The sequence below is a fragment of the Melanotaenia boesemani genome, chromosome 14, assembly GCF_017639745.1.
Source record: "Melanotaenia boesemani isolate fMelBoe1 chromosome 14, fMelBoe1.pri, whole genome shotgun sequence".
NCBI classification, from domain to species: domain Eukaryota; kingdom Metazoa; phylum Chordata; class Actinopteri; order Atheriniformes; family Melanotaeniidae; genus Melanotaenia; species Melanotaenia boesemani.
Genome location: NC_055695.1, coordinates 33,050,923 through 33,065,680, shown reverse-complemented (window position 1 = coordinate 33,065,680; position 14,758 = coordinate 33,050,923). Strand labels below are relative to the sequence as shown.

At 41.9% G+C, this 14,758-nt stretch overlaps 1 protein-coding gene and 2 long non-coding RNA genes across 4 annotated transcripts in view; 2 read left to right on the top strand and 1 right to left on the bottom strand.

Annotated features, from left to right (window-relative positions):
* The window catches only part of LOC121652648 (inactive N-acetylated-alpha-linked acidic dipeptidase-like protein 2), a 613,163-nt gene that overhangs the window by 220,393 nt on the left and 378,012 nt on the right, over positions 1–14,758 (bottom strand). The window lies entirely within an intron of this gene.
* Positions 11,377–11,953, top strand: LOC121652649. The gene is made up of 3 exons (XR_006012661.1): positions 11,377–11,423; positions 11,547–11,648; positions 11,829–11,953. It is a non-coding gene; the product is annotated as an uncharacterized LOC121652649 (long non-coding RNA).
* Positions 11,952–13,172, top strand: LOC121652650. The gene is made up of 4 exons (XR_006012662.1): positions 11,952–11,975; positions 12,079–12,196; positions 12,772–12,927; positions 13,055–13,172. It is a non-coding gene; the product is annotated as an uncharacterized LOC121652650 (long non-coding RNA).

The window sequence follows — 14,758 nt, the reverse complement described above, 5'->3', positions numbered from 1 at the left end:
CCCCAACTTGTCAGGAAGCTTCCCACCAAGTTTGGAGTCAGTCGCACGAATCCCCTCAGACTAGTTCGCTCAAATGGCAGAGAAAACCAAGATGGCGGTCACCCAGTTGCCATGGCAACAGGTGTTCGATTGACTTCTTTGCTGGACTTGGGGTGTCACACGTATGAATACTGTCAAGTTTGGTGCAGATCGCACGTATTTCTATGGAGATATGAGCAAACCGTGTTGCATGGCGAGAAGGCGTTTTTCCGTCGGTTGCCACGGTAACATGCTTTCTGCTATTAGAAAGATTTGAGGAGCGTTTGGTCCCCAACTTGTCAGGAAGCTTCCCACCAAGTTTGGAGTCAGTCGCACGAATCCCCTCAGACTAGTTCGTTCAAATACGATGTGTTTAAAGTGCAAAAAATGGCAGAAAAATGGCCGCACACGCCAAGATGGCGGGCGCCCCGTTGCCATGGCGACAGGTGTTACTTTGAGTTTTTTGGTCAACTCGGGGTGGTGCACGTGTGTGCCGAGTTTCGTCTTCCTACGTTGAAGTAGACTTCCGGGGCCCCATTCATGTGGTGATTTTTGGTGACTCTAGGTGGCGCTGTTGAGCCAATTTTGCATTGAAGTGTATGCGGACCTTATAATATCCGAGTTACGCCGGACGTGACGTCTGTGCCAAGTTTCACACTTTTCATGGGTGTTTAGGGGGTCAAATGTGGCGTCGAAATGCTTAGAAGTATAATTAAAGCCGCAAGCGGCATCCATCGGGTCCGAGCTCCCTGGACCCCGCCACCCGATGTCGCCATGACAACAGGTGGTGTAACGCGTTGAGGACCCAACAAGTATGAATCCTGTCAAGTTTGGTGCAGTTCCCATTTATTCCTGTGGAGATATAAGCAAACCGTGTTTCATGGCGAGAAGGCGTTTTCCGTCGTTAGCCACAGTAACACGCTTTTTCCTATTAGAGAGATTTGAGGAGCGTTTGGTCCCCAACTTGTCAGGAAGGACCCCACCAAGTTTGGAGTCAGTCGGACGATCCCCCCCAGACTAGTTCGTTCAAATGGCAGTGAAAGCCAAGATGGCGGCCACCCCGTTGCCATGGCAACAGGTGTTCAATTGACATCAATGCTGGACTTGGGGTGTCACAAGTATGAATCCTGTCAAGTTTGGTGCAGGTCCCACGTATTCCTATGGAGATATAAGCAAACCGTGTTTCATGGCGAGGTCATTTTCCATCAGTTGCCACGGTTACACGCTTCTTCCTATTAGAAAGATTTGAGGAGTGTTTGATCCCCAACTTGTAAGGAAGCTTCCCACCAAGTTTGGAGTCAATCGCACGAATCCTCTCAGACTAGTTCGTTCAAATAGCAGTGAAATCCAAGATGGCGGGCACCCCGTTGCCATAGCAACAGGTGTTCAATTGACTTCTTTGCTGGACTTGGGGTGTCACACGTATGAATCCTGTGAAGTTTGGTGCAGATCCCACGTATTTCTATGGAGATATGAGCAAACCGTGTTTCATGGCGAGAAGGCGTTTTTCCGTTGGTTGCCACGGTAACACGCTTTCTGCTATTAGAAAGATTTGAGGAGCGTTTGGTCCCCAACTTCTCAGTAAGCTTCCCACCAAGTTTGGAGTCAGTCGCACGAATCCCCTCAGACTAGTTCGTTCAAATGCGATGTGTGTAAAGTGCAAAAAATGGGAAAAAAATGGCCGCACACGCCAAGATGGCGGGCGCCCCGTTGCCATGGCGACAGGTGTTACATTGAGTTTTTTGGTCATCTCGGGGTGTTGCACGTGTGTGGCGAGTTTCGTCTTCCTACGTTGAAGTAGACTTCCTGGGCCCCATTCATGTGGTGATTTTTGGTGACTGTAGGTGGCGCTGTTGAGCCGTTTTTGCATTGAAGTGTATGCGGACCTTATCATATCCGAGTTACGCCGAGCTTGACGTGTGTGCCAAGTTTCACAACTTTTCATGGGTGTTTAGGGGGTCATATTTGGGGTCGAAGCGCTTAGAAGAAGAACGGAGTAGAATAAACATTTCAACCACAATAGGGCCTTGCCATACTTCGTATGGCTCGGACCCTAATAAACATTTCAGGAACAATAGGGCCTTGCCATACTTTGTATGGCTCGGACCCTAATAAACATTTCAACCACAATAGGGCCTTGCCATACTTTGTATGGCTCGGACCCTAATAATACAGACCAGGGGCATTGCCTAGCCTTGGCATTCCCAGCTCTAGCCCTGAACATTTCACATCAAGCCCCGAATGTTTTTTCACCCCAAAAGGAATAAGTTTACATTAACTCAGCTGCCTTATGACAGTATAGAAGATGGTAGTGTTGTAATTTCCTGGCTTCTGTTAATACAACACAGGTACAACAATATGACCAATCACAGAGGAATTTTTTTGGAAGCATGGAATCCTCTGTGTTTTATTGGCTGACAGCCAATATTAATACTACTAGTAATAATAAAGACAAGACAAAAATGTATTTCACAAAATAAAAACTGGGCTAAAATCTATGAACATATTAGTTCATGAACAAAGACAAGACGAAAATTATATTATATTATTATTATATAATATGATTTTGTCAACTCCTGTCTCCGCCTCCTCCTCGGCTCTTCTGCCACTCACCCCCCCCCCCATTCAAACCTGCAGCAGGCAGGTGCATAAACACATGGGACAGACAGGAGGTGGATTCACAATAAAAGGTTAAAAGTAAAACATAAATTGCCATGCTTTGCACGGGGCCCAAGAGAAAGAGAATACGTGATATATGGACCCATTTTCACTACGTTGAAGAAAAAAAAAACAAAAAAAACAAACAAAAAAAAACCTTATGCTTGATCAAAGGAAGGGAAGGAATGTGGGGACAAGGTAGCTGGAATAAATACAACAAACCTGAAGAGACACGTCGCAGTTCACCACAAAGATGGTAAGTTAACAAAAAGTTTGGTGGTGGTTGTTTATAACATAACATAAAACCACCGGCTGTAATGTTCCAACAATAAACCGACCGCAAACTGCTGGCTAACTTAGTAGCTTTGTAGTTTATAGCGACCGTAGCCACTCATTAACAGAATTGTGTGTGAAGTTGAATTGATGCTTAGATGCGTTATACCGGTCAGGCAACTATGTTTTCAGTTAGATTGCAAGTTTAATTAAAGCCGCAAGCAGCATCCACCAGGTCCGAGCGTCCTGGACCCCGCCACACGTCTCATACACCTGTTCCTAGCATGGTAGGTAGCTTGGTAACATGGTAGGTAACATGGTGGAACACGCAGCTGAGAATCTGAAATGTTGAAATACCAAGTTAGCATTTTTTGCTAGCATGCTAATTTGCTAGCTAACATGCTATGTTGCCATGACAACAGGTGGTGTAATGCGTTAAGGACCCAACCTGTATGAATCCTGTCAAGTTTGGTGCAGTTCCCATGTATTCCTATGGAGATATGAGCAAACCGTGTTTCATGGCGAGAAGGCGTTTTTCCGTGGGTTGCCACGGTAACACGCTTTCTGCTATTAGAGAGATTTGAGGAGCGTTTGGTCCCCAACTTGTCAGGAAGCTTCCCACCAAGTTTGGAGTCAATCGCACGAATCCCCTCAGACTAGTTCGTTCAAATACGATGTGTGTAAAGTGGAAAAAATGGCCAAAAAATGGCCGTATACGCCAAGCTGGCGGGCACCCAGTTGCCATGGCAACAGGTGTTAGATTGACTTTTTTGCTCAGCTTGGGGCGTTACACGTGTGTGCCGAGTTTCGTCTTCCTACATCAAAGCAGACTTTTGGGACCCCATTCATTTGGGGATTTTGGGGGTGTCTAGGTGGCGCTGTTGAGCCACCTTTGCATTGAGGTGTATGCGGACCTTATAATATCCGAGTTACGCGGGACTTGACGTGTGTGCCAAGTTTCACAACTTTTCATGGGTGTTTAGGGGGTCAAATTTGGCCTCGAAATGCTTAGACGGAGTATAATAATAAACATTTCAACAACAATAGGGTCCTTCCATACTTCGTATGGCTCGGACCCTAATTAAAGCAAACAGAAGTATGGGCTAATCTAGGAGCTGCAAGTGAATTATAGTTAACACAAAACACCTGGACAGCTACACATGTTATTGTTTTTTTTCTGAAAATTGCAAGTGATTGAAAACAGTTCACGTTTATCCTTTTGTTGCAGAAGATGTGCACTAAAGAGCAGGTTGTGGAGATAATCAGCAGATGTCTGGAACAGTAAAAGCTTAATACTGATTTTACATTGTCACGTTTAAGCTTGAAAATAAATACATATTGAAGCACATATTGCAGTATTTGGCTTTAAACAAGGTGACACAATGCTCAAGAAACCTTAAATAAAAAGCCGTTTTTACTGCATTGGTTCACTAAGATTTCTCTACAAGGGTGTGGGCTCAGCCCCCAATGTTCCAGGTCCAGGAAACTCCCCTTATACAGACTTATTAAATAATGTGCTGGTGCGTTGCACAGGAAGAGGGCATACTGATGCTTTAGACTTACGCCTAATTTACACCGAGTGTGTGTGTGTGTGTCACGTTCCAGCAGCACCATGGTTTCGTTCTGACTTTCGTGGCGCGTTAATCCACACTGGGATCGTGTCAGGTGCGGAACACCCTCGAGTGCAGTCTGCCTAGCTAGATCCACGATATCACGAATTTACAGGAGAACTGAAGAATTTTATGATTCTCCACATTCAGGATAAACGTCATGTCGTCCATGATAAAAAAAACAAAAAACAAAACACTGAGACACCCTGATCAGTTAATGACGTAATGTTTACATGGTTCAAAAATGCAAATCTGCATATTACTGGAAGGTTTTACTCTGCTCCCGTGTCTGATTTCCTGTCTCCCCCTTATCTGCACTGCTGAGTTTGACACATTCTGGATAAGTGTTCAGTAAAAAATAGATTCGGTGCATATGTTTAATGGGAAGCCGCAACAAGGCGCTTCTGGGACGCTTCTGACACGCACCGCAGAGCCCGGTGGGAATCAAACCATTGACTAAAACGGCGAATAGCTGCGGAGGCTTGCGGTGGATATTGTGGGCTACAGAGATCATCTTTGATCTCTGTAACTCATGAACTGATCATCTCTGTATATGTTGTACATACACAAGCAGGTTTACAGAGACACGTACACAATGCTAAGACGACTGTAAAGTCATCTCGTTAAGGTCTGCTGATCTCCACAGAGGGCCCCTAAGCAATTAACCAATGGCCAGCCAATACAGCCAGCCTTAATTGAATAGGAAATTAGGGAGAAAAAAAAGTGTAGAAAAAGAATTAGAAAGAAGAAAAAAAATGAAAAGAGGCAGGCAGATGGAAACAAATGATAGTGGGATCCCAAGTGTGGTCATAGGTGCAGCCAATCGATCGGAGACAGATTACATCTCTCTCACTCTCAGTCTTTGTCTTCTCTCTTTGTCTCTCTCCCTCTCCTGGCCTCGTCTCCCTTTTTCAAACTCATTTGATGTAATGGAAACACTTAAAAAAAAAAGAAGCCTACCTTGCAGATCCATTAAATGAACATTAAGCTTGGTGTGCAGTGTTCAGAAACAGGCACAGAGGGTTATTCAGAATGTCCAGTAGGAACAACAGAACCGGCCAGAAAACGAACTGCATCAGATGCATTTAAATCATATGACACAATAAACCCATTCAGAAATAAAATACTTCATAGTAAATTTAAATGTATAGAGAAAGAACATGAGCCAGTTCATACATGTCAATCAAAGACACTTAAATTGGCTCAAAGATTGTAGCTGAAAAAAATACACAGCAGCGGTGGTACATACATGCCCAATCGCCCACCCTACACACACAACAACATTCTGGCTGCTGGCTTTTAGCATTATTGATTGTCTCTGTGACTCATTCAAACTGTTCTGGTCCATAATACGGAGAAGCTTTATGTGGATGTGTGTGCATGTGTGACTGTTATCTGAGCAGCACTGGAAAAAGGCAGAATGGTGTTTTCCAGTCACTGACCAGCTGCTTGCATTTATTGGGGAAAAAATAGGAATGGACAGATGATGCTTGTGTACGACTGGGAAACATGTTGACAGCAAGAGATGAAGGCTTCGGCTGGGAGCTCAGTGACACAGCAGAGGGGTGGAGTGGTGATATACCCATGATCTAATGATACATGTTTATAATTTGTTCATGTCTTGCAGAGCACTAGTGAGTCAGTGATGTTACAGTTCCCCTGAAACTCAATGCCCTGCACGCAATGCGTGATGTGCACGGTGGGAGTGGAGGCACGCATCGAAGTTGTGCTAATGTGACTGCAGCAGGGGAATATATTTCTTTTTACTTCCATAGCAGTGCAGAATCATGGATGCTTTCACTTTTGTAGCATGAGTGGCTTCATTCCTAGTTAAATATATCCTAAATAAAATCATAGAAATGTGTGAATCAGACCAAAAGTATCTTCTGTGTACAAAGAAAAGGGTTGTGTTGGTGTATTTAATACCTAAAGACATCAGTAGAAAATCTAAATGACCATCACAAGTACAATGGAAAAAGCATTACAGACTGATGTCTTTGTTTTTCCAGTTATTTTTCTTTTTGAAGTGGGTCAAACTAAAAGAAAGAATTAATACAGTTGACTTATTATACTAATTATTTACCAAATTCATCGCTTTTCCTTTCTCCTGAGTCCATGTACAGTTAAAGATCAACAACTTTAACATCAATCAGAACAAATTCAGCTGTGGATGACTAATGCTGTCTTCATCTGAAAGGCTGATCAAACTCTTCCATTTTAAGTCAGCAAAAAAGTCAATAACTCTTTGTCAGCGTGTGTCTTCAACAGGTAATGTGTAGGTGTAAAGAAGTAACTTTGGTCACTTTGTTCTCGCTGACATCCTAGACTAGGAAGTAGAGTCCAAGTCAAAGTCAAATGATCCAGAGTACCTGAAAATGAACCAACGCAGCTCAGCTGTGGATTTCCCACCATGTGCCTTGAGACTGAATTCCTGCGACTCATCATCTCATGATTTATCAGGGCCACCCTCTAGTTCCTGGTTGGACCCCTTTTTCATTCAGAACTGCCTTAATTCTTGGTGTGATAGATGGAACCAGGTGGTGGAAACCTTCCTCAGAGGTTTCCTCCATATTGACATGACAACATCACTCAGCTGCTGCAGGTTTGTCGGCTGCATCCATGATGAGAATCTCCCGTTCCACCACATCCCAAAGCTGCTCTACTGGACTGAGATCTGGTGGCTGTGGAGGCCGTTGGAGTCCAGTGAACTCATCGTCATGTTCTAGAAAGCAGCTGGAGATGATCTGAGCTTTGTGACATGGTGCATTATGTTAAGAAGTACATATTTATATGAATGTGTGACAGGGGGTCATAAAATGAATGCCAGCATGACAGTGTTTCAACAAAACAATATTTTCTTATATTTCATAAAATCTCTCTTATCTTTACTGACACTGTTTTCAGGAGGTAACTCTGGGCTTTAACACCCGGATCCTTAATCCAGGACTCCAGACCATATTGTGGTCAATGGCAGAGCTTTACTGTTTGCCACATATGGAATGTTTGATGGATCAGAAGTCTTTGTTTTGGTTTATTTTAGAAACTAGTGGCCTTAATTTGTCAAGCTGAGACAGACAGGGAAGTTGGCAGGGCAAGGGGATGTCATGAAGCAAAAGCCACAGGACTCAAACTTGCGGCTGCTGGAAAAGGACCTTCCGCCATACTGGCTGAATTACCAGGAGTCCATCTTCCCTGTTAAGCTCAAAGCTTTTTTACAAATAGTTTAAAAGGGTAGAAGGTTTCATCCATGTTGTTTAATGAAGAAGTAAACTAATTTTTCTTCATGATAATTCCTCGTTTCCTAAATGTAATCCTAGAAAAGTTGGTTGGCTTCGCTTCATGATTAATTAAAACCTCCAAAGAAAGTATAAGATCAGTATCAGTTCTTCTATCAGCATTCAGTCACTTCCCAAAAATCATGGATCCTATTTCCTTTTTGTACTTTTGTATTAGTCTGACTTCCGTTTTAATGTTTCCTTTATCTTTACCTTGCGTCTGGTTGATTTAGTTGTTGTTCTTTCCCCTCCAACTGATCAAGCCCTCCTTGTTTGCTTTTGTTTACTGTTTGTTTGTTATTGTTGTTTTTACTGTTAATACCAGAATTCTTACAGAGCTTGTTACTGATATCTGCAAGATTGTTTTTCATTTCACCGGCCAGCTTGTACTGAACTAGAAAATATGAATTAAAAGTAATATTAATTGGTTGATTCAAAACGTTGGAGGCATTTAGGCTAAATTGAGAACTTAACGAGGAAATGTTTCCTGGAAACCCCAGGTTATGAACTTTGAGGTACCACAGAACACAGGTGCCAAACTCTGGTCCCCCAGAGTCGCTATCCTGCTGATTTTTGTTGCGTCCCTGCTCCAACACACTTAATTTATGGGTCACTGTAAAGAAGTTGACAGCAAGCTGTGGGATCCATTTTATTTGCATCTGGTGTGTTGGAGCAGGTAAACAACAAAAGTCAGCAGGAAAGCGGCTCTGAAGGACCAGAGTTTGACACCCCTGTCCTAGAGTGTAGCTCAAGAATCCCCAACTCCGGTCCTCAAAGCCCACTGTCCTGCAGACTTTTAATGTTTCCCTACTGCAACACACCTGACTAAAACTAATGGCTCATTAGCAAACTGCAGAGCTTGTCAGAGAACCAGTTTATTTGAATCAGGTGTGTTGCAGTAGGGAAACATCTAATACCTGCAGAATAGTGGGCTTTGAGGACCAGGGCTGGGGATCACTCGTGTTTGTGAGCCCTTTAAAGAATGATATAAAACCAACATCTTAAGTATACAGTGTTGTAAAAAAATCATTAACTTTGGCTTTTCTTTGCTGTACAGTCTGGAATTAACATACACCTTTGTGGGGACTTAATCATCAATACTTGTTTCTCTGTGAGGATAACCTAAGTTGACTGGAGTAGCATCTTCTTCTACATGTTTTTTAGAGAGTCTCCCAGTTGTATTCTTACACACTCCAAACACACTTTTTTTTTCTTTTTGTTTTGTTTTTTTGTTGTTGTTTTTAAGCTTTCCTGACCACTCTTCTAGAAAGCCTCAACTCTGCAGACTGGCTGACAGTGTTCATGTGGTTTCTTTAATCTCTTAAATTATTAGCAAAAAATTAAACATTTAGACTTCTGCTTGAAAGTGCAGTTCTAATAATGAAATGAGTAGATCTCTGCAACCATAAGGTCTAGCTGAATATTTGGAGCACTTGCACATATGTCAATGGTGAAGAATAAAGGAAGATGGCACATACTGTAGCACACATGAAAAACATTTCAGGCCCAACAAGAAACCGAAAACTTTCAGGATGAATGTAATGTAATGATGTAATGATGCAGCTGTAATGATGCAGCTGTAGCTCTAAACCTCTATCAGATCATAGAATAATATGTAAACTTGATCTCTGCAAAGACTTATTAAGGGAAGGAAAAAACGAGGTTTTAGTTTAGGAGAGATCATTAAAATGGACATTTTGCTAGTTTGGCACCATCCTTCATTAAAGTACACCAATTAGGAGACTACAGCCCAGGTAGCAGACAGGTCTGGGCTAGATCTGGTATCACGCTGGCACTTCTGGCCAACTGCTGGCATGGCAAGTGGTATGTCAACCGGATCTGGGCCTGGTCTGGCAATGATGGCTCTGTTTATACCATGGCATGCCATATGTGGCCCAAATATGATTTGGTATATGTGGCCCAGATCTGTCCATGCCATATGCGGGCCAATTGTCGTTAAGCTCATGTTGCCCGTATCAGTCTCTTAACATGTGTTAAACACAAACAAAGTTAAGTCTTACTTTTAAAATGTATTTCTATGTGTTTCACTCACCACCACCCCACTCCTAATTCAATTTAGTTTTTCAGTATATAGCAAGTGCATTCAAACTCATAAACACACCACATCACATGCTCTAATTAGTATTAATACCGACAGAAAACTTTTTTTTCCCCTTAGAATATTAAAACAGAGGGTCCTTATCTTACTCATTACTAAATTACACAACAACTTTGCGTTTGTTTGTTGAGAAATTAAATCTATCACTATTTTGCAGACTGCCTGCTAATGCCTCCCTGACAATAAACTAATAAAACAACAGATTGACCATTCACCCAGGTAGCAAAATTGGTCTGGCCCGGTTCTGGCCCACACAATACACTTAAACCTGGCCCACATACCGCAAAGAATGACGGCCCTTTGCTGGCCCAGATCTGGTTTGCCAAAGGTGGCCCCCACATGGGCCAGCCTGAGGCCAGATGCAGACACAGTGGTGGCCCAGTACTGGCCCAGAACAGTTTCCACACTGGCATCGGATGTTAGCCTAATGGTGGCCCTGTACTGGCCCAGAACAGTTTCCACACTGGCACCAGATGTCAGCCTAATGAATACCTTAATAAAACTGTGCAATATTCAGCCTAGATTAAAAATACTTCAACAACGGTGATACAATTATACAAATAACATTTATTTTGATTTGAATAACTTGTTCAAAATAACAATATATAATAAATAACAATATAAAAATCAAATAATAAAATAAACAAATAAAACAAACCAACCAACCATTAGTCATTAGATGTCATTACCCATGTCTCAACACGTGACCTATTTCCTATGCTCTGATTGGGTCAAGATACTTCCTATTGTTAAACGCGCGTTTGTCAACCGCCAATACAGAAGAAGAAGAAGACGACAACAAAGAAGAAGAAGAAGCGCGAATAGAACCGGATGTGTTGCATTGAGCCGAGAGAGACAAACAAAGTCAAGGTGAGTTTACGGTTTTATTTATTTAATGTGTACAGTATATTTATGATTAAAAAACATACTTCGTATTTTAAAGTGCATTCCATTTGAACAGGGAGGCGGGAATTTCCCACTTTGCTAGAAACGTCACCCACTCAGGGTAACGTATTTGGTGGAAGCTGAAGTGAGTGAGCGTGCTATTGCTCTTTCGTATTTTGGGTTGTCCATGGGTTATAGTTAGTGTCTATACTGGAGGCTACGTAGCTATTGTAAGTTTGTTTGTGTTTTTTCCCCCCGCATCGTCATAGATATATACATGTAGATGTCCCCTCTGACGCTGTTGTCCCGAACAATGCGTTAAAGCGGCCGCCATCTTGGGCCGGGGTAAGCCGCGTCCATTACTGCATTGAGGCAGTCTATCAACGATTAAAATAACAGTACCTTGCTGAACTTTCAACTGATTTTCAGTCGGTTTGGTTTATTGGAAATGTCACACGCATTTATATAATATAACAGATTATTTTCATTTTTTTTTTTTTTTAATTTTGAGGTTGCCTCATTTTTTTCCCCTTTACTCATTTTTTAGGGCTGTGCAGGCCAGTGTAAAGACAAAGAACGTGTAAGGTACAGTACAATCACTTATCATGATTGCAAGTCATTAAAATGGGTACAGACATCTGTAATCTATTGCAGTGGTTCCCAAATTGGGGTCAGTGATACAGTATTGGGTTTGCCATGTCATTGCAGCTCAGCTGAATTGCCTAGTGCACCAAAGATCCTTCATGTGTTTGGCCCAGATCCCAGAGGGAATGATTCTGAGGATGAAGCTGTCTTACCAACAAGAAAACAGTAAACTATTATTATTATTTTTAATTTAATAAGCTGTAATGTAATGTTTAATAAGCTTATTTCTAATTCCTGAAGAACCTATTCCAATTAGATAAACACCAACAAAGGAAGGGCATCCTTGCAATCTAAACACCCCCAAAAAGTAAATAAAATCTAATGCTGATCATGCTACTCTTGCAGAGTGCACCATACTGGAGCTGGACCAGAGAGGCCAAGCGTCCCGTAGCCTGCACCAGGGAAGGATTTCATCGACTGACCTGCACCAGAGAAAGACTGTTTCCTCTGAGCCACATCAGTTGATAAGACCACAAACCAGTCTTCATATATGTGAGTATTATATTTTATTCGTAGGCTGTGCTCTGCTGTTGGCCTGAACACATTTTTATGAGACCTGTTTATTTACTTATCCACAATTCTTTTTTCTTCCTAGCACACCTAGGCCTACCACATCCAAGGCTGAACCAAATCTGCTACCATTAGCTGATCGCCAGTCTGTCCAAAACATGGAGGAGCGGCTCAGGAATAGTGCTGACCTCAAAAACCACCTGGTAAGAATGTCATGTCAAATTATCCTTGTGAACTGGAAAACCAAAAATAATTTCTGTATTCAGCCTTATAAGCCTCCCCTTGGCAAAGCAAATTTGTTTGGCACAACACAGCAGCCAGACTATCATTCTGCTGCCAAGATGCTGGACAGGACAGGTTAAAATAAAAGAATGTCATGTCAGTTAACCTTCAGGAGAAAAGTTATACAATGACAAACCATGTTCTTGATGAAATAGGCTTTAAATAACATTGCTGGGACATACAGTATAAAATTGAGAAACTATTTAGTATATGGGGGAAAAGGGAATCATAATTACACGGATAAATTTAACAGTTTCACGGCACCACAGGCACACTATTATCAAAGTAGTTGAAACCATAGGAAGACTGACTTCACTCTGCATCCTCATCCTTTATTTTACTTTACAAATTATTACTGTTGTGATTTCATTGCATAAATTATGCTGGTCAGACTATCAGACCAGTTCAGATTTGCTGCTGATATTTTCAAACATGTTTAAAAGAGTTAGGGCATATTGTACTGCTGATAAACTAACAAAGAAATATCAATTCACAGAGAACTGCACTGGCTCTTAAAGGAGGGGGAGACGTTAAAGAGTGTAAAGAGTGTCATGGGTGCAACCTTAACACTCTCTCGCCAAGAATGTCAACATGCGCGGTATAAATGGCAAGATTGGCTTCCAGCACCTGCAAATAAAGGATGTTGTAATTGGTAAGTTTGTCTTAACAAACACTGACTCCCTCAGAGACCATGCATTTTTTATTTATTTGTTATGGCTAGATTTAAACTGTAGGTCTGGATGCACAGCTCTGAATTTTTTCTCTCTTCTTTTTTTTAGAAGTCCACGGTGGGAATGATGGACTGCACGGACAGCGCTGCTTCATTTGGACTTCTGTGCCCTTTGTTAATTTTTTACTAAGACTTTAGCCTCCCTGATTTTATTTGTTTTCCTTTTGTTATCCTTAAGCTCACATTATTTTAATGTATTTTAATTATTGATCTTATAATTCTATTGGGTTGAAAGAAAAAAAATTTCTTACATCCCCACTTAATGTTGTTTCCCTCTGTTCACCTTGTTCACTCTCCACCAGTGTCACATATTATTTGATTTTTATATTGTTATTTATTATATATTGTTATTTTGAACAAGTTATTCAAATCAAAATAAATGTTATTTGTATAATTGTATCACCGTTGTTGTAGTATTTTTAATCTAGGCTGAATATTGCACAGTTTGATTGAGGTATTCATTAGGCTGACACCTGGTGCCAGTGTGGAAACTGTTCTGGGCCAGTACAGGGCCACCATTAGGCTAACATCCGATGCCAGTGTGGAAACTGTTCTGGGCCAGTACAGGGCCACCATTAGGCTGACACCTGGTGCCAGTGTGGAAACTGTTCTGGGCCAGTACAGGGCCACCATTAGGCTAACATCCGATGCCAGTGTGGAAACTGTTCTGGGCCAGTACAGGGCCACCATTAGGCTAACATCCGATGCCAGTGTGGAAACTGTTCTGGGCCAGTACAGGGCCACCATTAGGCTGACATCTGGTGCCAGTGTGGAAACTGTTCTGGGCCAGTACTGGGCCACCAATGTGTCTGCATCTGGCCTCAGGCTGGCCAATGTGTGGGCCACCTTTGGCAAACCAGATCTGGGCCAGCAAAGGGCCGTCATTCTTTGCGGTATGTGGGCCAGGTTTAAGTGTATTGTGTGGGCCAGAACCGGGCCAGACCAATTTTGCTACCTGGGAGGTTTTAAAAGGTTAAACTCATCTTCAGTTTTGTTAAATGCTGCTTTCGTAATGCAGCTTTTTCAAACATCTAGCTAGCTCAAGGAAACAGAAATGATTCCTGATTGAGAAAAGAAAACAAAAATCTAAATTAACTTTGAACGTAAGAAACAGCCACTTGCAGAAGACTAGACATGTAAAAGTTCTTCAGTGTGAAGTCCCAGTGGGAACTGCAGACTAACAACAAGAACTCTTTTTTTATGTTCTTACATTTGGTTTTGATGAAGAAGTAGTTTGAAAACAAGCTCAGCACTCTGAAAATTATTCTGTTCCTGTTGCAGCACTGAGACATTCAGGGACCTTACACCACACGTGCATTTAAACGGAGATCATGTGACAGTTCGGGTGCAAACAAGGTGGTTAAATTAAACTAATGATGTGACTTCTGAAGGTAGCTGGTGGAATCATGCTTGAACTCCTGAGAGCAATAGGAATGAAAACACACACATGCACTTATTTCCTTTTAAGATAAGCTTAAAATATTTATTTTTGATAAATGCCGATGGGTGTGAGTACATCAAAGGCACTGAATATCTCTGGAAAGTGCAGAAGTTAAAATAGGCAGTGGTATTCTATTTTCCTAGTAGCAGGAGAAGGAAATGTGATTGGATACCCCAGGTACCACCTCAGGTGATTGACCAGTTACTACAGGAGGACAGAAACAGACCTGCATAGATGGCCATTAGCACTACACCAGGTTGAAGTACAACTACTGATGTTATGTAAGGCTATTGATCTGATGTTAGCATGAAG